A 23,474-nucleotide genomic window follows, 5' to 3' on the forward strand; every position below is an offset into this window, starting at 1 on the left:
TGGCCTTGAACTCACAGAGATCCACCTGTCTCTGCCTCCCAAGTGCTGGGATTAAAGGCGTGTGCCACTACCGCCCAGCTTAATCTGCCATTTTAACCAGGACCTAGCTTCACCTGCTTGAGTCTTTTGAATGTCTGCTTCATTGGCCTTTATTGTTTCTTGTTCATTGTAGGTATTTTGAAATCTGTCTCTTACAATTTCAACAGAGCAAGCATGGTTATTTCTATTTGGTGTCTTAAGTCTTTTGCTTTCTATTGTTGCTACTCTTCTTGATCACAAATCAGAGCTTCTTTGGTATTTGAATTCTGTGTCTGTTGACTATTTTCCATGGGAAGATTATTTGTAGGAATTCTTTGAGGACTGTGATAAAGATACATTCTCTGGACAGCATTTCTCTTCCTCTGCTGTGAACCTGTGAGTGTGATCAGCTTTTTATCTTTTGAGTTTAAAAATACTTTATATTTTCTGGTGACTTAATTTGGGCTTCAAAACCCAATGAGGTATATTACTTCTTGGCTTCTATGAAAGGAAAGTCATCGGGGAATAGTCTGGCTTTAGAAAAGATTAGCTAGTGGGCTCCTGCATTGGGGAAATGTAAACTTTCATCCTCTGTGCATTATGTTTAGGATTCTATAGATGCTTAGATTCAGACCTGTCTGCTTTACAGAGACATCAGAAACATGGAAGAATGGGAGTTCTTTGGCCCATGTTCCAAAAGGAAACTATCCATAGACAAAAATACTTGCATGAATATCCATCCCTGAATTCCAGAAAGAGGCTAAAATATACCTGTTAAACCATAAACATGAAACATGCAAAGAAAGCAAGATTAGTTTAGGTTTAACCATGTCACTTATCTCTTAAGATGAGCATGGTCCCACATACAGAGGATTCATCTCAGCACACAACTTATATAGTGAGCAACAAAAATGGAGGCAAGTATTCAGTTTCTCTGCCATTCAGGAACTTGTCACAGAAGGGCCTCTATGATTTTGTCCCTTGATAAATATCGGGGGCAGCATCAAACCCAGACTGCTTAAACTCAGTAAGTAACTAGTCTTCCGGTTTGGGAAAGCTTCCCACACAGTGCTGAGACTCTAGCCAACTGAGAACATTGCTCAATACTTAGTCACTGGAGAAGGGAAGGGTCAGATGTTCCTTTTGCAGATAGTCTCAGACTTTTCCTCATCTCCTGATCAGGAGAACACCAGGGCTGTGCTCAGCATCTTCCAAGAAGCTTGAGCCTGACAGTGTTATATGTCTTTTCCTGGAAGACTTGAACAAACATTAATGGACACCAGATAGGTCACCAACAACACATCAAAGAAACAATTCTACTCACATCTAGCTTGATGAACCACTGAGTTTATTGGAGATCCTTATGGAGGAAGATGGTGACACTTAGGCAGTTGTGTCGTTGAAAATCCGTACCCCAGTAGGGGTGACAACTCATGACAACTATATCCTTGGCACTCCCTGCCCAAGCTGCAGGCAGTTCCACTGAAGAGTCTTCTCCAGAAATTATTTGTCACTCATACAATGTTGGAGAGAGGCCTTATGAGTCTTTTTGAGCTTCCCTACTCCTGTAAATTTCCTGAGTCTTATGAATAGCCTCCAGGGAAAACAGCCTCCAATGCTATCTAGGCAGACATGATTACTCTGCCCAGTGAATAGCTCCGTCTTGTCATACTGTTGAACCAGTGGTCTCATCAGACCATAGGGCACAGCCACAAGTTCCACTCAACCTCAATGCAGAGGCGGCACTGAGCTCAAACAGAGATCCTGTCAGAAAGTTCTTCCCGCCAGGGTTTCTGGCAGCTGGAAACCCATTCAGAGTTTGGGGCTAAATAATGAAGTTCTGTCACCACCAAAGAATACCTGAAAAAGCCAGAAGGGGCAACTCCATCAAACATATGTATACCATCAAAAGGACACAAGGTTTGCATAGAACCAGGGGAACACAACGCTTCAAGAAGTTGGGAGTGGTCCCCAAATAAAGGTAAGCCCTGTGAACTGACTGACAGGAGTCTCAGAAGAATCCTCTCAAAAGAGACTGGAAAACCAGAAGAAAACAGACAAAAAACAAAAAAACAACCTAACAAGGCCATAGAATAATGTTTCCCACCACAGAGTCAGCACTGGCAGTGACAGTGTGTGTGTGTGTGTGTGTGTGTGTGTGTGTGTGTGTGTGTGTGTGTGTGTGTGTGTGTGTATTCCCCAGTTCTGAGAGTGTGCTGGGAAGGGCTGTTATCTCATACACAGTGTCTGAAAAATCTGAAAAATCCTCATTTTGTTCTGTATTGGATCATGAGCATGTTGAAAATAGAAAAAATATAGTTCTGGTGAGTGAAAACTTTCCACTGAGTCTTTAGTGATTAGTGTTTGGGTACGAGAAATGTTTTTTGAAGAAGAGCCATGACTGCTCCTTTTGACATAATGTGGAAAGCTGTGACTAACTGGAAGGTGATGATGAGGTGAGAACCTGGCTGAGGCTCATAAAGCAAAGCCATACATTTATCATTAATATCTGTAATACATTTTGTGGAAACACAAGGATATAAAGTCAAACAAGATAGAAGCTCCTTCCTTGATGGAACAGCATTGGGGAAACTCCCATTGCACACATTGTAAGTAAAGAAATATAAAAACGTTAGTTAGTGTGGTAAATACCATGAAGAGAAACACTGATGATACCTTAGAGTCTGCAAATAGACAATGGAAGAGGTGAAGTCTTATGCCAGTCATTTCTGTAGTCATTTATTGAGTTTCAGGCATGGTGTGAGCATCAGTTCAATGTTAGACTGATCAGGAGTTAATCTTTGCCGATGGCATGACTTGATTTAACCTTTAGAGTCGGAAGCATATAGCAATTGAGCATCTGCAGGTAGACACACCCAAGAGTGGGAAGCTGGGAGCCAATACCTTTCATGACAGTTGAAATGCAGGTGTGGCTTTTGGGTCTCTGAACTGTGACTAGTCTAAGATGCACTGTCAGTTTAAAACATGGGATTTAATTGGTTAAAAAATTAATTTTTAATTCAATTTAATTATTTATTTGTTTTATATTTGTGAATGTTTTGGCTGTGTATATACAGATTGCTTGGAACTGGAGCTAAGGATTGTTATAAACCACCATATGGATTCTGGGAATCAAATCTGGGTCCTCTGTAAGAGCAACAACTCCACTGAGACTTCTCTCTAGCCCCAAACTCCAGATTTTAAGGCTGGAAAAAAAAGACCCTTAGTGTTTATGGTAGTGAAAACAAAACACTCTTGCTATGATGACTTAAGTAAGATAGTAAGTTTCATTTATTTTCCATTGATTTTTCTCCTCAAAAGTTAAAAATTATACATAAGGCTCACATTACTTTCTTTGGACTATACTATTTTAATGAAAATATTAGTTGGGAAAGTGAAACAAGCTATATAATTGGGATTTGCTATAACACACCTAGAAAATATTTAATAAATGTTTCCTTCATATGAAAAAACAAAAAATAAAATCAGAGCTGGTGGGATGGCTCAGCAGGTAGAGATTTTTGTTACCAAGTCTGAGAATGTGAGTTCAACCCCCAGAGCCCATAGAGCAGGAAAGAGCTGAGTCTCTACAGGTTGTCTGCAGACTTTTATGCATGAGCTGTGGCATGCATACCTCTCCAAATCAATATAATAAAAAATAACTAAACTAATACAATTTCAGAAAAATTTCATCAACAAATTTAGAAGTTTGACCAATGTTTTGGTCAAAAAAAGTAGGGTCAAAACAAAGTTTGACAAGCTGAAAGAACCAAACAGAATTGTAAATATTATTAAAATAGAGTAACCAAACTGACAACATCAACAGAAAGCCTCAACGGCAGGGTGGAGCAAGAGGAGAATTAGTGAGCTTAGAGAGAACACTGGAAAAAACCAACACTCTCTGAAACAAGGTTTCACTCTATAGCCTACGCTGGGCTGGAACTCACTGAAGGACTCCAGTAGGGTTGAGCATCGCAAACACAGGGCAGACAAGTTTTGCCTTTTACCCTCTTGCTAACCATTTCTTTAGATGACATTTCTAAAGCTAACCACCAAACTCTATTCCCTGATTTGGCCTCTTCCTCTTCCTCTGGCTGACTATCAAGGTCCAGCTATCAAGATATTGAAGTCCAGCAATTAAAATCCCCCTAATGGTTACCCTAATTAACCTGTCTAATCAAAATTAAACATTCTATCCTAACATGAGGCTTCCCCCCTACAGGCCATGTCTGTCTTCTCTCTATCCAAAGGCAGTCCTTTGTCCCTCCAGGGCAACTGTCTGTCCTCCTCTCCCTACCCCCCGCCCCTCTTCCCTTCTCCCTTGTCCTCTTTCCCATCTTTGTCTTAGACTCCCTGTCCTTTGTCCCTCTGGGGCAAATAAATCCCCTTTATGATGAGAACTGGGTCTTGGTGTGTCCTGTGCCTGCTCTGGTCCTTGAATTCATGCCTTAATTCTGGCCTTGACTTCCTGTTTCATCTTCTTCTATGCTGGAATTATAGTCCTGAGTCACCATGCCCAGCTCTGAAGATTTTCTATGACAAAAGTAGGGGGGAAAGATAATGTAATGGTTCCAGGAGTGACTGAATACCATCAAGACAACCAACCTTCACCTAACAGTCAGTTGGGTAAGAACAGAGAGAAGAGACCATGCCCAAAATATATGTAAGGAGGCAATCACTGAAAGTGAGCACAAAATTCCAAATGGATGGGGTTGCCAGTCAAACTCAGCTGCAAAGAGGAACCAAGACATGTTATAAGCAAATTATTAAATCCCCAAGACAGAGAAAGAATTCTGGGAGCCAAAGGAGATAAGACACATCATTTCCAGTGAGATCACTCAACAGGTGAGGGTACTTGTTGTCCAACCTGACAACCGGAGAGGGTGACTCTGCCAAGTTGTTCTCACTCTCTCTGCATGTGTCTTTCTGTCTGTCTGTCTTTCTGTCTGTCTCTCTCTCTCTCTCTCTCTCTCTCTCTCTCTCTCTCTCTCTCTCTCACACACACACACACACACACACACACACACACACACACACACACATACACACACACACCAAATAAATAAAAATGTGATGAAACTTTTTTACAAAGAAAGTTCACATTCAAAGTTGTCTCAAAATGGCCATCCACAGATTTCTCTGCTGAAACCTACAAACTAGGAGAGAGTGAAGTAGTATATTTTATGTGCCAAGGAAAAACTCCCAGTTAATACCAAACCTGGCAGATTCTTCCGGAAATGTAGAAAAAAAAAGTTGCCTAGATAAACAACATCTATGAATCATCATGAGGCCTTTCTTATAGGAAATCAAACATTAAGCATATGAATGCATAAAACTCAACAGTGTGATATCGACACATTCAGAACACTCTAACACCATAAGTGTACTATGTGAAGCAGTTTATCCCTACAATAAATCATTTGAACTATAAGGGCCAAAAGACAAATTATAAAGAACAACTGTAACAGCAATACACTGTTAAGGAAAACAAATTTTTCTAATATATAAAATCTATTACTTAAATCTAGAAAGGGAAGGAAAGAAGGTATGGGGGTTTGTGTACAATTATAATTAGATTGCTATCCGTTTGAAATAGCCTATCACATATGCAATATTCAGTGTAAGTGTGCTGGCTCCTTTCATGTCGCCTTGACATAAGCCAGAGTCATCAGAGAGGAGCAAAGCTCAACTGAGGACATGTAAGGGCATACACATCAACTCAAAATGTATGCTTATTGGGGTGGGGGATAGCAAGTATGTTCTAAATAAGTGAAAACCCAAGAAAGCAGGGCCAGCTATACTCAGTTTGGACAAAATCAACTTTAAATCAAAGGCAATAAACAGAGGTAGAGAGGCCATTACATATCATTACATAATGATAAAGAACACTCAACAAGAAAATAGTCATAAAAACATGCACACCCAATATCAGAGCACCTAAATACCCAAAGCTATCACTAAATGGTCTGAAGGGAGTGACAGACTGCCAGTACCATAAGTAAGGCACCTCAATAACCACTTGTGATAATGAACAGATCGTCTAGACAGAAGATCTATAATAAGGGGACATTAGACTTGGGGTTCAGTGGTTTCACAACCGCCCTCCAGGCATCTCTGTCTTTAGCTTCTGCTTTTCCCACTGGGTGTCGTCCTGATGGCTTTTCTTCTCATCTGAAAGGATATTGTTTAGTTTGTTTGTTTGTTTTGTAAATTCTCCACATTTGAAGTGCAAATGCCAGTTCAGTTCTGAGGAGAAGAAGGTCTCACTTTCACCCCAGAGCTGCCAGGTGGCTGTTTTCCTTACAGGAACTTTGATTGCTCTGAACTCCCAGGATCACACTTATTCCCTAAACAGATTCAGATGTTACTTTGCTTGTTTCTTATTTACTGCACTTAAGCAATGTTGACATTTAATATCCTAAGGTTCATTACTGCACATTATCTCTGGTTTGTTTTAAACATGTTTTGCCTTGAAATTATGTCAAAATAGATTTTATCTGTAAGTTTTAATGTGTACTCTTTAAATTATTATTATAATCAGTTAAAATATTTTCTAACATCTACTGATTATGCTTTTCTTTGATCTGTCAAATATTTAGAAGGACATTGTTTAGTTGGAAAATGTTGGCAGACATCCAGTTTATGCTTTGCATTGATTTCTATATTACTTCCACTACCTTAGGACAATTCATAATTTAAATGATTAAAATGTATCACAATTTGCTTCATGGCCAGGATGATGCTCACTTTGGCAAGTAGTTTGGCATGTATGTTTAAAAACAATACATCATATAGTTGTTGGGCCAGTGTTAAATGTGTTAAATTAAGTGTAAGCTTTGTTCTTCATTCTTCCTCAATTCTTTCTTCTCACATTACCATTTATTTATAAATGTTTCTAGAAGCGTCTACTGATATTCAGCAATTCCTGTTGCCTGTTACCCATGCCAATCTGTGACTTTTTTTCTCTAACTGAATTGGACCTAGTGACCTGCAATAAGAAATGGAATAGAAAAAAAATGATGAACCATTTCCAAGATTAATCTAGAAAAACCTTCCTGCCTACTTCCGATCTTTTACACTCTCATGCTGGTGGAAGTCAGCAGCCATGTGGGAAGGGGAAGTATGGAGAGGTGTCTGTAGCAGGGAACTGAAAAAGAAAGGAAGGAAGACCCCAAGTTTAAGAGTCTTCAAGGAACTAAGTTCTGTTGCAACAATATTGGAAGCAGATTTTCTCAAAGTGAATCTTAAGATGAGCTATCTTAGATCAGAGGACAGTCTATTCCAGGCTTCACTCTGACCTGGAACTAATACAGTAAGTCTTGACTGTTTAAGCAGCTAAACTTAAGGGCAATTTATGGGGTAGCAATAATTATTACAGAAGAGATTGGAGTATCGAGTTTTCTGTTTCTTTTTAAATATAATATTTTTATTAGTGCTTTTTTTGTTGTTGTTTTATTTGAGACATGGCTTCTCTATGTAGCTTTGCACCTTTCCTGGAACTCACTTGGTAGCTAGGCTGGCCTCAAACTCACAGAGATCTGCCTGGCTCTGCCTCCCAAGTACTGGGATAAAAGACATGCACCACCACCACCCGGCATTTTTATTAATTCTTTGAGAATTTTATACGTGAATAGTTTTTTTTCTGTTAGAAATTTTAAAAATTTAATATTAATAAAATACACAAAATACAATCTTTTGCATCTTAATTACTTTTCAGTGTTTAGTAGTAAGTACATTCCTATTGCTGTGCAACCAGTCTCTAGAATGCTTTCATCACAGCAAAACTAAACTCTCCGTTAAATAATAACTCTCCAGTATTCTCTCTTCCATGACTTTAGAAACCTCTATTCTGTATTCTCTTTAAACTTAATCTAGAGTTTTACAAATGGACTCAAATGATGTCTGCCTTTTCTGCCTGGCTTGTTTTGCTTAGCAAGTGAGCTTAGGATGTGTACCTGTTATGGTGTATATCAGGCCTCTCCTCTGTTAACCTGGATAGTGTTCTACTGTACATATTACTTTGGTGAGGACCTGCCTCATTGTTTTCCTTAGTGGCTACATGATTGTGCATTCCTATGAGAAGTGCACATAGTTCATGAAAGGTTTTGTTGATGTTGTTGTATTGCTTGTTTTTTTGTAGCCCTGGTGATTGACCCCTGGGTGCTGGGCATGCTAGACAAGTTCTCTACCACTGAGTTCCAGCTCTAGACCCAAGGTTTCCATTTCATAGCACAGGCATTATATTCTAAGGGTCCTGGGTTTGATAGTTTGGTTCTGGTCCTTATTTTTGTTGTTTCAAACTAAATCTTGCTATAGTTCAGGCTGTCCTCAGTCCTCTGAGTGTTGGGATTACAGCCATCCACCCAGTTAGTTTTCTTTTATGTTAGCTCTACTAATGGATATGGTATCATTCTGCTATTTTTGGCTTTATATGTAGTTTAGAAATTGTTAATAAGTCATACATTTAATAAGTCATACAATTAAAATTGACACTATTAAAAATATCAAATGATCCTGTATCATTTTCTGTCAAGTTGCAAGATATAAAATTAAGGTATAAAAATCAGTAGCTTTCACATATGCTGTGGGAGCCCACAGAGGTTTTCTAGTGAGAGCTGAGCTTGCTTTACCAGCAGGACTGCATAAGAGGACGATTGGACCACGGGCCTGGGTACCAGGTGTTTGGAAGGGTCTACACTTGGCTGTATCTAGCAAGGGGAAGGTCTTTTGTCTCGCCCTTTGGCATTGTTATAAAAATCCCTTTTGAATAAAGTTCTGGGCTGGTGGATAAGGATCCAGGCCCTCCCGAGGCTCTCCTGTGTTTCTGTATTTTCTCTCCCTCCATCCTTCTATCTAAATTTCTTATCCCTCACTCCTCAAGAACACCCAGGTAAAGGTGGAGGCTGGTCCCCCACAATATGCTAGTAACAAACTTGCAGAGAAAGAAACTAGGGGAAATATTCCATTTACAACAGTGCCAATGGGAACGAAGTACATAGGAATAAACCTAAGCAAGGCAGTGCATGAATGACACTTCCACAGCATGGTGTAGTTCCCCATCTGTGCCTGCTGACTTTTATAGGCAGCTCAAGGGCAGAAACCATGTCCTGTTTCCATTCCCTTTGCGCTTTTCTAAGAATTTCTTTTACCTTTTTATTTCTCTAACTACTCAGTGAGTTACCGAAAAAAAGGTGAGCCCAGAGTACTATTCATTCAAAAAAGATTAAAAAACATTATGTGTGTAAGGCCGTCCCTGAGTGAGATAAAATAAATAAAAGAATAAACTGATGTGCCAGCTGTTTCTTTATTTCCAGGGAATAAAGCAGGGTGATTTTGGGGTGGGGCAGAGAAGAAGCAAAACCCAGACTGTGGAGCCATTTCAATATGGTGCTCACAAAGCTGTGGCGGCCAGGAGCTCTTAGAGTAAATACTTCAGAAAAACAAAACAAAACAAAACAAAACCAGGCAATTCAATAATCTTTAAGAATTAAAACAACAACAACTATGTTGTGGCCTATCTTCTAGGAATAATGCTGAATGTAGACCACATCCCACCAATGGTAATTAAAGAAATGAGAGACAGAGATAGGGAATTTTTTGCTCTGTCCTCCCAGCATGGTGCTCACTGTCACCTACTCACTTCTACATGGTTCCTGTCACCCCTCAGGAGGAGTCAGAGCCCCTAGTGAAGCATGAGCGATGGCTTTGCAAATATAAAGCCAACACTTAGCTTCCAATACTTGATGGTCTTGATGGTGATTGGGAATTGACAGATGTAGCACGAATCTTAAAAGTTCTTATTAATCAAAACAAACCTGGAGCCAGGTATCAGAGTGAATGCTGAAAGATCAGAGAAGCAGAACAAGCCACATCCTCCTCACCTTGCCAATTACTCAGCTGATCCTGTTTCCTCAAACTGGAAGCCTCTGTGTTCTCATCTGAATGGGTCTCAGCTGAACTGCTACTCAAAAGCCTAAAAGCTTAACCAGGCTCCAGTTCCTCGTCCTCATACCTTATATACCTTTCTCTTTCCTGCCATCACTTCCTGGGATTAAAGGCTCTTGTCACCATGCCTGGCTGTTTCCAGTGTGGCTTCAAACTCACAGAGATCCAGATAGATCTCTGCCTCTGGAATGCTAGGATTAAAGGCGTGTGTGCCACCATTTTCTGGCCTCTGTATCTAGTGGCTGTTCTGTTCTTTGACCACAGATAAGTTTATTAGGGTGCACAATATCACCACAGACAGATGTGTAATTGATAGCAAAATTCTCCATATGCACTATGGATGCCTAATTTTGAACGTGTGTGTGTGTGTGTGTGTGTGTGTGTGTGTGTGATATGACACATACAGACATATAGAGAGATGATAGATATAGACAGACAGGTAGATGCATTAGGAGACTGGTCTTTTCTTCAGGGTTATGGGAAATGAGTGGGTAAGGGCCAGATTCCTTTATTGGGTTATTTTTCAGTTGAGCAGCATGGAACACAGCAGAGTATGCTTCTAAGAGTCAAGCACAGCAAGAGCACAGAGGTTTGCAGGCTTATCTGAACTCCAATTCTGGACTGATTCTGAATGGCAGAAGCACAAACATCACTAGGGTGCTGAAGAGAGAGCTGGCAACCACAGGAGGTGGAGTCAGAAAGAGGTCACAGAGGACACTGCACATCCTTCTCTGTACTGAGCCTGCCTCAGCTTCACCATCTTCACCCTATTTCCTCACCAAATCCAGCCTCGTCCTTCACTGTGCCAGGACCTGAGCAGTACAGACTGAAGGGCAAAACTAGATAGGTAGGTAGGTAGGTAGATAGGTAGGTAGGTAGGTAGATAGATAGATAGTAGATAGATAGAAAGATAGATGGTAGATGACAGATAGATAGATAAATAGATAGATAGATGATAAATGATAGATATATGATAGATTATAGACAGATGATAGATAGATAGATAGATAGATAGATAGATAGATAGATAGATAGATGATGGATAAAAATAAATAGATATCACAGCATCAGGTCTTTGTATCTCCTGGGATGACAGACAGAGAAAGCAAAATAGGCAATCATCACTCTGTATGTCAGGAACTATCAAAAAGTGTGTACAGGGTCTTTTGGAATATGGTGAAAGGAGCTGCTGATTCTGTGTGGATATAATTAGTGAAGAGCTGGAGTCTGAGGAATACATCATATACAGCTCCCCGTTATAATATCCAGCTCTCTGATGTGCCCTCCCAGGCCTCAAGTAACTTCAATTTGAGTCCCTACAACTCAACCTCATTACCCACCAAGTGTTACATGAGCTCAGCCCCAACCATTTTGGTTGAGTCTCAGCTTTTCTCTTTTTCCTCTGGCTAAAAGATTCAAGTTGTTTTTACTATGCTGTATCTTATATGTTAAGAAGGAAACTCAAATGCTGCCTCCTCCATGAAGCCTTCTCTGGTTACTCCAGTCCTATTTCTCAGCCCATTGTCTGGAATTCCACTTTTAACATTTGATAACTGCAGTTGAAAGCTTTCTCCAGTCCTGCCCAGCCCCGCGTTCCTCTGGTCCTGCCTGGTGCCACAGTCCCATAGCTACTTATAAAACAATCATTCAGAGGCTTAATATTATTTACAAACTGTATGGCCTATGGCAGGCTTCTTGCTAACTAGCTGTTATAGATTAACTCAACTTATAACTACTAATCTATTTATCACCTCATGTTCTATGGCTTTACCTGCGTCCCATTACATGTTGTTCCTTGGATGGCAGTTTGGCATCTCCCTCGCCTCTGCCTTTCTTCTTCCTGTCTCTCTCTTGGATTTTCTGCCTGGCAATAACCTGACTCACCATAAGCCAGAGCAGCTTCTTTGTTTACCAGTCATAGCAATTCATATTCACAGAGTACAGAAAGACAACCTACAGCAGATAACCTATGTGTGACATCTCTCACACCCACATTAAATCCCCCCATTTCATGTTCATTTCATACACAGAGCCTAAAGATACTTGTGCATAGTATTTTTAGTGCAACTGTTATTTGACTATAATCCATGACTTGAAGTCATATATAGAAACTGGTGTGTGATGTAGCTAAAAGGTGTTTGGGTGTGTGCTGGTGGGATGGCTCAGCTGGGAAAGGTAACTGCTGTCCAAGCTGACCATCTATGTTTGATCCCTGAGATCCACATAATGGAAGAAGAGAACTGACATCCACAAATTGTCCCTTAAGGCTGGGCAGTGGTGGCGCACGCCTGTAATCCCAGCACTTGGGATCAGAGGCAGGTGGATCTCTGTGAGTTCGAGGCCAGCCTGGGCTACCAAGTGAGTTCCAGGAAAGGTGCAAAGCTACACAGGGAAACCCTGTCTCAAAAAACAAAACAAAACAAACAAACAAACAAAAAAAAAAAACACACCAAAAAAATCAAAAAACCAAAAAACAAAACAAAATAAAACAAAAACAAATTGTCCTTTAACTTCCACACATGTACCATGGCATATATACACACCCCCTTTTCCCACACACAATAAAGTAAATAAAGAAGTGCTTGGTAAAGACAAACATATTGAGAAAGAAATCAGAGAATGATTGCTTTTACAATAGATTAAAAAATTTCTTGGTCTAACACTAAATAAGCAAGTGAAAGACTTGCATAATAAAAACTCTAAGAAATGTGAAGAAAGAAATTGAAGAAGATAACACATAATGAAAAAAATCTCCCACACTCATAGATTTGTAGGGTTAATATTTTGAAAATGGCCATCCTTCCAAAAGCAATCTACAGATTCAATGCAAACAAATTCCAAGACAATTCTTCATAGAAACTGAAGAAACAACCTAAAACTTCATATGGAAACACAAAAACCCCAGAATAGCTAAAACATTCCTGAGTAATAAAAGATCTGCAGGAGGTATCACTATTCCAGAGTTCCAGTTGTATTACAGAGCTATAGTAATAAAAACAGCATGATATTGGCATAAAAACTAACGTATTGATCAATGGAATAGAGTTGACAAACCAGACATAATTCTACACACCTAAGGACATCTGATTTTTAAAAAGGAAGTCTCTGCTGCTGGAGAAATGGCAGCATCTTGAACAAATGGCGCAGGTCCAACTGAACAGCTGCTTGCAGGTAGGCAAATGAAAATGGATACATTCTATATCCCCTGGCACAAAACTCACCTCTAAATGGACCAAGGACCTCAACATAAGACCAGATTCATTAAACCTGATTGAAAAGAGGGAACAGTCTTGAATTTATTGGCACAAGAAATGACTTTCTGAATAGGACACTGATAGCACAGACACTAAGAACAACAATGAGCAAACAATTAAACTCAGGAAACTGAAAAGCTTTGGTACAGCAAAGGACACCATCACTGGAGCACAGCAGCAGCCTGCAGGATGGGAAAAGATCTTTACCAATTACACATCTGATAGAGGGTTAATATCTAAAATTATAATATCCAAAGAACTAAAAAAAAAAAAAAAAAAAAAAAAGCCTGAACATCAAGGAAACAAATAACCCAATTAAAAAATGGGTATAGGAATAAACTGAGAGTTCTCAAAACATGAAACACAAATAACTGAGAAACACTTTTAAAGATACCCAACATCCTTAGTCATCAGGGAAATGCAAATTAAAACTATTTTGGGATTTCATCCTACCCCAGTCAGAAAGGCCAAAATCAATAAAATAAGTGATATCACGGGGTGGTGAGGATGTATTGTATTACATGTTTCCTCTTATATATGGATGTTAGCTTCTAAGCTTTAGATATGTGTATTTCAATCCAAATAACCACAGAGTTCAGGTGGCTAGTAAGGAACCAGAGGGAGGAGGAGATCTTCCAAGGCAAGGGAAATAGAGTCTGATGTTATAAAGAGACAAAAGGGAGCTAGAATAGGGGGATTAAATTGGGAGTGGTTTGGGAGAATGGGGTAAAGGCCATTTGAAAAATCATAGAGAAACTTCTTACTCTAGAAGAGTCCTAAAATATATACATACATAAAAGGAATTTAAATGGGGTCACTATATAACGGGGCAGACAATGCCCCAACTAGATATCTTATGCTACAAACACAGAATGGATTTCATGTTTTTTGTGTGCTCTTTGTTTTGTTCTAGTATTTGTTTTATTGCTGTTGTTCTTTAGTTTGTTTTATTTTCTTTTTGAGAGAAAGAGAAAGCATAAAATTTGGTGTGGGATAGGGAGGTGGGGAGGATCTGAGAGAATCTGGAGGAGGGGAAAGAATATGATTAAAATATAGTGTATGAAAAATTTTAATTAAAAATTAATTTTAAAATAATACATTACCTTTTAAACATGTGTTTGGATTTTTGGACTTACCCTTTAGGTATGCTCAATTTGTTCTATTGTAATATTTTATTATTGATTTATTGCACACATTTTTCCCTAAAAAGTAAAATTAAAAGCATTAGATGGCAGAAACCATTATCTAAAATTCTATATAATTCCTAGTAAAGCATAGTACCCAATATGCTTCAACTGAATAAATGAATGAATGAAAACATTCTTCTTCTGGGGGAGAAATTTAAGATGAACACCCCCCCCTTCAAACACATACACATACATCTAGTCTCAATGTGGAAGCCTTTCCCTTCCTATGGCTACAATCCTCAGTACTATTATTGCTTCCTGAAGCCCTTCACTCTTCTCTGCCCAACAGATACTTGAGACTTTGATTCCCCACTAGACACCAGTGAAAAAGAGGATGCACTGACAGATGAAATGGGATGAATGAGCCTTATTCTGTTTGCTGAGTGGAAGGCATGAAAGCCAATTCTATCAGTTGGTGAGTAGTAATGTCATGATGTAGGGATCCTTGAATGTGGGGGTCTCTGAAAAGGCCACCAGCAGCAGAGTAACAATCCATGGAAGGCAAGAAGGAAATCTGGTTCAACACAATTCAGTAGCCGATATTGGTTCAAACTTCTGGAGTCTGACACCAGGCTGTTTATTTAAGGCATACTGAAGTACAGTAAAATTTGGAAAAAAAGTTTGCTGGTGTAATATAATCCCCTGTGCACAAGGAGACATCATTACATCAAAACTATTCTCAAAGTATATGTTGCTTCTGCAATGAAGATGGTTTCTAAAGATGGGCTACATGTGTTATCTTAAGGGCTGGGGGGGGGGGGAGATCTGGTGTGGTATCGGTCATACAGTATAGAATAGAAGTCATCAACCAGTCCTGGTTGTGGGAGCTTGGGAGAGTCCCTGGTCATGCAGATAGTGCAGAGGTTGCCTAGACTATTAAGTATCTCTGGTCCTGCTTGTGGGAGCCTGGAAGAACCCCTGGTCATACAGATAGTATAAGGATCGCCTAGGCTATTAGCCACCTCCATTCCCAGGCTTCTGGGAGAAAATGGGTTACAAATCTCTTCTGTGAAAGAGACAACCCCACATGTTAGCATTCCTGGTTTTCCTAGTCCTTATCTGTGAGAACAAGGGACCTCTGTTCTCCCAGTACTTAAGACCTAAGTGTCCACTGGGATGGAATGTATTTGGGGCTGGGGACTCAAGTGTAGTGGTAGCCATCTCAGCCTTGGCCTGGAAGTTCCAACCCCCATTGAGGCTTCATTAATGGTCACGCCCACAAGGTGGAGCTGAGAAAGCTGAAGACCCAGGATCGAGAAGAGAGGCTGCTCTTGGTTCCCAGAAACCTGGACGCTGGAGGTAGACGCTGGAGGTAGACCGAGCAGAGTTCTTCAGAGAACACCGCTGGACTGTGCCATACCTTTCCCAGACCCTGCAAGCTATCCCTTCATTTGTAAGTTACCCCACAAAATAAACCTCCCTTTTAACTATGTGGAGTGGCCTTAATAATTTCACCAATACTCAAGGATAGAAGCAGCAATAGCAAAGCCAAGCTGAGTCGCCAGCTTTGTGTGGCCTCATACTGCCTTGGGACATCCTCCTGGGACATCCAAGCCCTACCTTCCTTATATCCTCATTCTACACTGACAGGTGCTTTCCTTGATAGCTTGTTGTGAGAAAAAGTTCTTGGCTGGAAGTAATTTTCCCACAGAATTGTGAAGGGATTTCCCAACTGTTGCCCTATGGCTTGAGGCTGAGCTGTGTCTGATTCTTGATCTGAGCCCTCTTTCTTCCCTGGGAGGTTTCAGGGTTCTGTCCTTGCCCCTGGTTTGGATGATGATCTACTTTAGCTGGTTTTGTTACAATCTTAGCTGTGGCAAAATATTTACTGCCTAGTTTACAACCTTAACTATTTGAAGTTTATAGTTGAGTGGCATTTGTTAGCTTAGTGTGACTGCCATGTGTTTTACTTTGTTTCATTTTAAAACTATAGTTATTTATTGTGTTGTGGAGGCATGAGTAACACTATGGTACACATGTAGATTTCAAAGGACAAATTTTAAGAGTGTGTTCTCTTTTTCCATCTTGCGGGTCCTGGGGATCAAATCAAACTCAGCCCATCAGGCTTGTCAGCAAGTGTTGTTATTTCTTTTCTGATCCATCTTGTTGAGCCTTTGTGTGTATGTGTGTGGGGGCAGGGTAGTTGTTGAGATAAGGTCTCTCTATGTATCTCTCATTGTCCTGGAACTTACTATGTAGACCAGGCTGGCCTTGAGCTCATAGAGATCTGACTGCTTCTGCATCCCAAGTGCTGTGACGAAAGGCATGTGCCACCATTCCCCACCCTGTTATTATTTTTTGATTCATAGTCTTATACACTTATACACCCCTTTGAAATGGAGGAACTTATTCTTAATTCATCCCTCCAGTGATTTTCTGCTTTCTGCTTTCTCTGTCCTCTCCTATGGGGATTTCCACTCTGTCCATTTGATCTCCATTTCCTTTTTAAACTGTGTTCTTTCTCCTAGCATCCCTTTGGATATTTGTCCTGCTTTCATAAGTTTTACTTTGTCTTCTACTTATTTTACTGGGCGTGTTATTTCTGTGCCATATTTACATTTCTATACCATATTTACATATCTATTTTTCATTTCTCATTTTTCCCTGTTTGTTGTCAGCTTGAGGAATAAGGAATTCCCTAAAACCCAATAGCTGAACACACCTATGAGGGTTTTTTTTCCTTGATTAAATCCTTTGAAGTGGGAAGACCCACTTCTAATCTGGATCTTTGAGGTGGGAACATCACCTTTAATTTGGATCCTTTCAGTGGGAAGATCCATTTTTAATCTGTGCCATGAGACACAGCAGATCCCTGTGTGCTCACTACCTCTTATACAGCCCTTTATCGTGCCCTCTGACTTGTAAGTGCCACATGCCAGGCTGCCTTTTGAGAGGTTTGCTGCTTACTCGGTCTCTCCTCTGGTCATCACCCCCCCCCCCACCCACTATGCTATCAGTTCCCATTTATATGTTACATTCTATGGTCCAAACTCTTTTGAAATCTGTTATTACTGTCAGGCATGAGTCCCATTTTCTTCATGTCATATTTTTGTCATTGTTGTTATTTCCCTTTTAATCTGGAGATTTTTCTGGATGGAGCTGAGTGGACCTGTGTCATCCATCATATTTAACCAGTAGTCCTTGTGCTGGAGCTCAGATTTCTCCTCCTGGCACTCTTGGGCATTGTCCTCAGCTTCACCTTCTACCTCACACTGGTATAAGGTTGTCATATTTGGCAGATAAAAAGATACAGGATACCTAGTAAAAGTTGAACTTCATACCCATAAATGCTACATGAAACACAATCTCAAAAGTTAGTTATTGTTTCTCTGAAACTCAAGGTTAACTAGAAATTCAATATTTTATTAGGAACTTCACCATGGCCTGGCTGTTGAACAGAACACACTGTTTGGCTTATGAACCACAACTTTATTTCTCACAGTTCCATGAGGCTGAAGGTTCAAGAATGGATGTCTACATGGGTGGAAGGCACTCTTCCCACTTCTCAGTATAATCTCACATGGGAGGAAAGCTAGAAGACTCCCTATGACTCCTTTAATAAAAGCCTTTACCTCACTCTCAACTGCTCTATACCATGATCTAATACCTATTTACTTCTTAAAGGGCCCTCTCCTCCTAATTCCATCACATCAGGCATCACAATTTGAACATATATGAATTTTGGAGGACAAACCTTCAGCTCATCATACTACCTGACCCAGATGGAAGCTTCTAACCCAAGCTTTGGCCTTAGAGGATCTGATCCTTATGTCTAAGCACACAGCTTGTGTCCAAGAAGGCCCACTCTCTTCTACTTCCACAAGAAGACAGTAAAGAAAGCAGTTACCTGTGGTCTGGGGCCTTCTACACCCTTCTAGAAAGAGATTTGTACAAAGTCTGCTGACATTTTCAGTTTGCCAAGCTAAAGAAAGACTTTGAACTGCAACCTCAAAGCTTTGGAGAACAGCCAAATATTTTTAACAAACATAACATGATCAGATTTGGATTCTTTTGAAAAAGCATGCTGTAACAGAGAGGGTGATGAGTCTAGGGACAAAGGGACCTTTACTTGTCTAAGGCAGTAAGTAATTCAAGTGAGAAAAGGGAGGGTCCCAAACTAGGGAAGTAAAGGGAGAACAGAAAAGAGAGACATGCAGACTATTAAGGAGGATGCAACTGTTAGCTGCAGAAACTGTGAGGGAAGGGGTGGGGTGTAGTAAGTGAATGCTAAGTCCTTGGCTTTCTCCCACACGCTCCTGAGAGAGGGAGTCCTGGGAGATGTTTTTCTGGAAACAAGGAATGCCATTGGCTTGTCTTCTAACTCAAGCAAGATGTATTGCTGATGTCGTTTGTGAACTGTTGCTCTATGTGACAGTCCTGTCCTTCTGAGGAGCGGATGATAGGAAGTCACAACATGCCCATATGGTTGGGCATGCCCAGCAGACCCAGACACTTTTGCCTAGTTATTTCCGGTTCAAAATAGCCATTTCTGGGTCAAAACGTCTTGCGTGACTAGGACCCCATGGCTTTGCGTGATTGCGCATACGTGGAGTAGCCAAATGAGTTCCTGTATGCATGCACGGCCCACCCTTTATATGCCGGCGCCATTTTTGCACTGGTCTCTCACCCTTTCTCTTGACCATGTGTGTTTCCCACAGGCCTGTTCACATCTGTCTCTTTCTCTCCTATCTTAATAAAAACTCTTCTGTGGATTTGTGGTGTTTCGGGACGTTTCCTCGCAGGGTAAGAACGCCAAATAACTAACAGCGGCTGCTGGCAATGTCAGCTGAGCACTACTGGAAGTAGACCTCATTTTGACTTGGCCAATGGTGACTAACAGGAATGGCAGAGCTGAAATAACTCATTTTACACTGAGACCTGGCAGAACTGAGCAGGGCTAGCTCTGGAAGGCAGCTTTCTTTATTTTTTTAAATAAGTATTTTTATTTTATAATTCATTTAACTTTACATATCAGCCACAGATTCCCCTGTCCTCCCTCCTCCCTCCCTGCTGAAGGCAGCTTTCTTCTAATCCAGATATCTCCCTTTGCTTTCTGTGTGGGGGAAGGGCCTATGCAGCCCAGTGCTAGTAAAGCTGGCCCCAGAGAAAGTGTAGAGGGTGGAACCCAAGTTGTTTACAATGTGTGTGTGTGTGTGTGTGTGTGTGTGTGTGTGTGTGTGTGTGTGTGTGATTGAAGCTTCAGGTCAAGAAAGATGATGTCAGTCCATGATTCCCTCATAGACAACACTGTAAATACTGTAGACTAGGTGTGTGATTGGGTAACCTTCAGCACAAAGCGGCATTTGCACCCCGCCCCAGTCTTGTTTTCTTTATGTTTTAAAAGGAGCTTATTGGGCCAGCAGTGATGGCGCACACCTTTAATCCCAGCACTCAGGAGGCAGAGCCAGGCGGAGATCTCTGTGAGTTTGAGGCCAGCCTGGGCTACCAAGTGAGTTCCAGGAAAGGCGCAAAGCTACACAGAGAAACCCTGTCTCGAAAAACCAAAAAGGGAAAAAAGGAGGCTGGGGAATAGGCGAGCAGCACACTTACCTTTCCTCAGTTCCAGATCTCTCTTCTTGGGGGACCTAAATTCCCAGTGGGGCAGGACCCCACATTTCTGTGCTTCTCTGGGGTCAATCATTTGCATCAGGCTCCCTTACCACACCAGATCATCTACCTGGAATAATTATTCCAGGAGTAATTTGTCAGCCTCAATCAACACCCACCACTTCGTGAATTCCGACTCTTCTGCTCACACCAAATCTCATTATTGAATCGATTGAGTTGGTTGAGTTTAACATTAACTTTAATTCCAGTTCTTTGCCCTGTTAATAGCCAAGCCAATAAAGGCACCTGCAATCTCTGTTAGGCTAATGAGGCAGGAGAAAAGGATCGGAGGATGCCAGGTGAGGCCACTTCTTCATCCGCCCCCTCCTCAGTTTCTAGTTGCCGAGGCAACTTGTTCTTTAACTGTAAATGGCGGTGTTTTGGTTTCCGATGGTGTTTTCTCTCCCCTGTGTCAGCAGGCTGCCCTCCTGATGGATGGGCCCCTCTGCTTTGTCTTCTCACTGCAGCTAACCAGCTCCTGACAACCCCAGGCTCCAGGCGTTGCTTCTCCATTAATTTCCATTGCTGTCAATTCCATTTCTTTTTGAAAAAGTTGTAAGAATCACAAGCATAATTTTGCATGTGAAATTACTAGTAGGAAGCAGTAAGTAGAGAGAGGCTTTTGAAAATTGGGGGGTGAGGGGAGGTCTGAAACACTCTTTCTCTCTCCAGCTGCATAATTTTAATGAGCTTGTGCCAATACTGCTGCAACACTTCCAGTAGTGCAGGCGCCAGAAGCATTATTGGCCCTCACTTTAGCTAAAAAAACCCATGGCTGCACTCACGTCAAAGGACGGAGCAGCGATAGGTAACCTGGCTCTTGCTGTTTTTACACAGGTTGTCCAGAACACAGGACTTCGATGGAAGTAGCGGGGATACTGTGCCTTCCAGACAGGAATGCAGCAGAAAGGAATTTTTATCAACTAGTACAATTAGTGTAGGCTTGTTTGGTTGGTTCTCTGCTTTGTAACCAGCCCAGTGTTCTTGAGAAAATCATGGGCTATAATGAATCAAAGCTAGTGTTCTGATATTTTCTCCTTTAATCAATGTCTTTCCATGTGTGCAAGAACTTGAGTATGCACACACGCACAGGCAAGCCCTCAGGCTGGCCCATGACTTTCTAAGAAGTGTTATTCTGTAGTGGGTAAGAGTCCAGTCTCTGGACCTTGAATATTGATAATGACAGTCATTTCACCCTTGGGAAGCTGGTCCAGCCTGAGCTACATGGTGAGTTAGGTGTCTGCCTGAGCTACGTAGTGAGATCCTGTCTTGACAACAAGAACAAATCAAACAAGAAATTTAGACTCTAGTCCCTTGAATAAATGAGTTTGTGGGGGAAATCATTCATTCTTTGAGTCTCATATTTCCCTCAGAAAAGAAATAGCCATAAAGCATCCTGCGTCGTACCAGCTTGGTCCAGTTAGTACATTGGTATCATTTTAGGAGACTTGCCTGCAGAGAGGAAGGAGCCTTTCTGTTGCTCAGGTTCTCCATCCAAAGTGCAGCACATTATAACCGCTTCCTAGACCCCTCTCCTCTGCTCTGATTTGCCAGCTGGGCACAACAAGCCTCCTGGCTCTGGGTCAGTGGAGGTTATTCGCCAGCCTGTGAGGATTCCCCAAGAGCACTATGTCAGAGGCGCTAATGAGTCTCTGCTTAACTGTGACTGTGTGCTCCCCGACAATCAGGACAGAGAGAAACACCTTGCAAAACAATTAGCTTTTCACAGCCATTAGCAATTTGCAGTCATTAGCACAAAAGAAACAGCAAATAACACTCAAGAAGCAAACAGCACTGTGAGTCACAACAGGGCTTGTGAAGATCGGGGTGCCCAGTAGGTCTGTGGATGAGAGCGGGTTCCCTGTGCCCACCCACTCCAGTCAATGGCGCTCTTGCTTCCCTCCATTCTCTCTGTGTAAAGGGCCCACAATTTGTTTCAGTGAAGTGTACACTTTTTCCAGAGAAGGCATTCAGAGGATGTAGTGCATAATAAAGCAATTCCGAATTCCCTCAAAGGCTAGGAAATCCAAACAAGACCAGAAGGGGTGCTGTGAAAAATGGAAATTTAAGTTGAGTGGAGCTCCTGTGAGATGCAATGATTTAGGACCAAAGCTCTCCACAGTGGCATTGCTAAATACTGGAGCCATGTATATCTTTCCCAATAGAGGATGGTAAAATAATTGTTCCTTCCCCATTCCATGAAATATAAGGACACCTTTAAAAACAGCATGTTAGGACTACAAATAGGCTGAATTGGAAAAGGTTATAAAGCACTAACAAATTATTCCATTTTTATTGTAAAAATGGATGCACACTAAATATCAATCATGATAACCTGGGTACTATGGACATGAAGGTCTATTAATTTTATTCTCAAACTGTTTTTATTTTTTATTTCTAAAGTAAGTATATATACAAGGGTACTCATTTTTTGACAGGGCAAGACAGTGCAGTGGTTCCTCTATCTTGTATTTTTGTTGAGACCATTTCAGGTTTAACTAGATTTTGATCTCCTTGAATCCTATGGAAAAATTATCGAACTCTATTCTAGGAACCTGAGGTCAAGATGCCCTAACTAATTTAAACTGCTTATTTACAACACACACACACACACACACACACACACACTGCCACCTGTAGCTTTAGAGTGAGCTTTTTTTTTTAACCTTTAAAAGGACCTTGCTCTACATGTTCAGGGCTACACTTAGGTCCCAAATACCTGAGTGTAGTCCCAGTCAGCAGGAATAAACACTTTCAATTGGCTATAAACTGTGTCTGAGTGATCATCTCTTGTGGGCCCCAAGGATCACTTTGATCTATAGAGAAAGAAAAAGATACCAGAGTGAGAAAGTCAGCCTTGTCCAGCTCAGCGGGTTTAGCATAACTGGCCAACAATTCTAGGTGTTTCATTGAAGCACAACAAATGTACAGAAAAGGCCAAAGATAGCAAGGTGACAGTCTCATAACTGTCACAGAGAGCATAAATCAAGATGCAGACCGAGTCTTGAGTAGCATGTGGGCATGCTGTGGGTTCACAAACATGAGTCTCTGTGTGTGCAATAACCTCAGAGGTCAGCCCAGAGGTGGTCGGTGATGCAAGCTGATTAAACGGGAAGTCCTGGAGGGAAGGTGGGTAGAGTCCATCATCTAAGGGCATAAACTCAGTCATACACACTGGCCTTCAGCTGAATCTCACGTCTGTAAGTGGAGAAGCTGGGATTTAGTCCCACACAGTTAGACTCTGGCTTCTTGGCCTCTCAAAGAAAAAAAAATCACAACTGGAGCCACCAGCAGAAGGTAGGGTCCAAGTTTATAAGTGTCTAAGTATATAAAGAAGATGTGTAGGAGACAGAAGGAAGCTCACATTTTCCAAAAGAAACAGGAACACTAGGCGAAGCAGTGTTTGCTTTGGGCATACTCGAGGCAAAATTAAGAGCACAAAGTTTGCTGTCTTTGGGTACTT

This window comes from Onychomys torridus, chromosome 1 (assembly GCF_903995425.1).
Source record: "Onychomys torridus chromosome 1, mOncTor1.1, whole genome shotgun sequence".
Classification (NCBI taxonomy): Eukaryota; Metazoa; Chordata; class Mammalia; order Rodentia; family Cricetidae; genus Onychomys; species Onychomys torridus.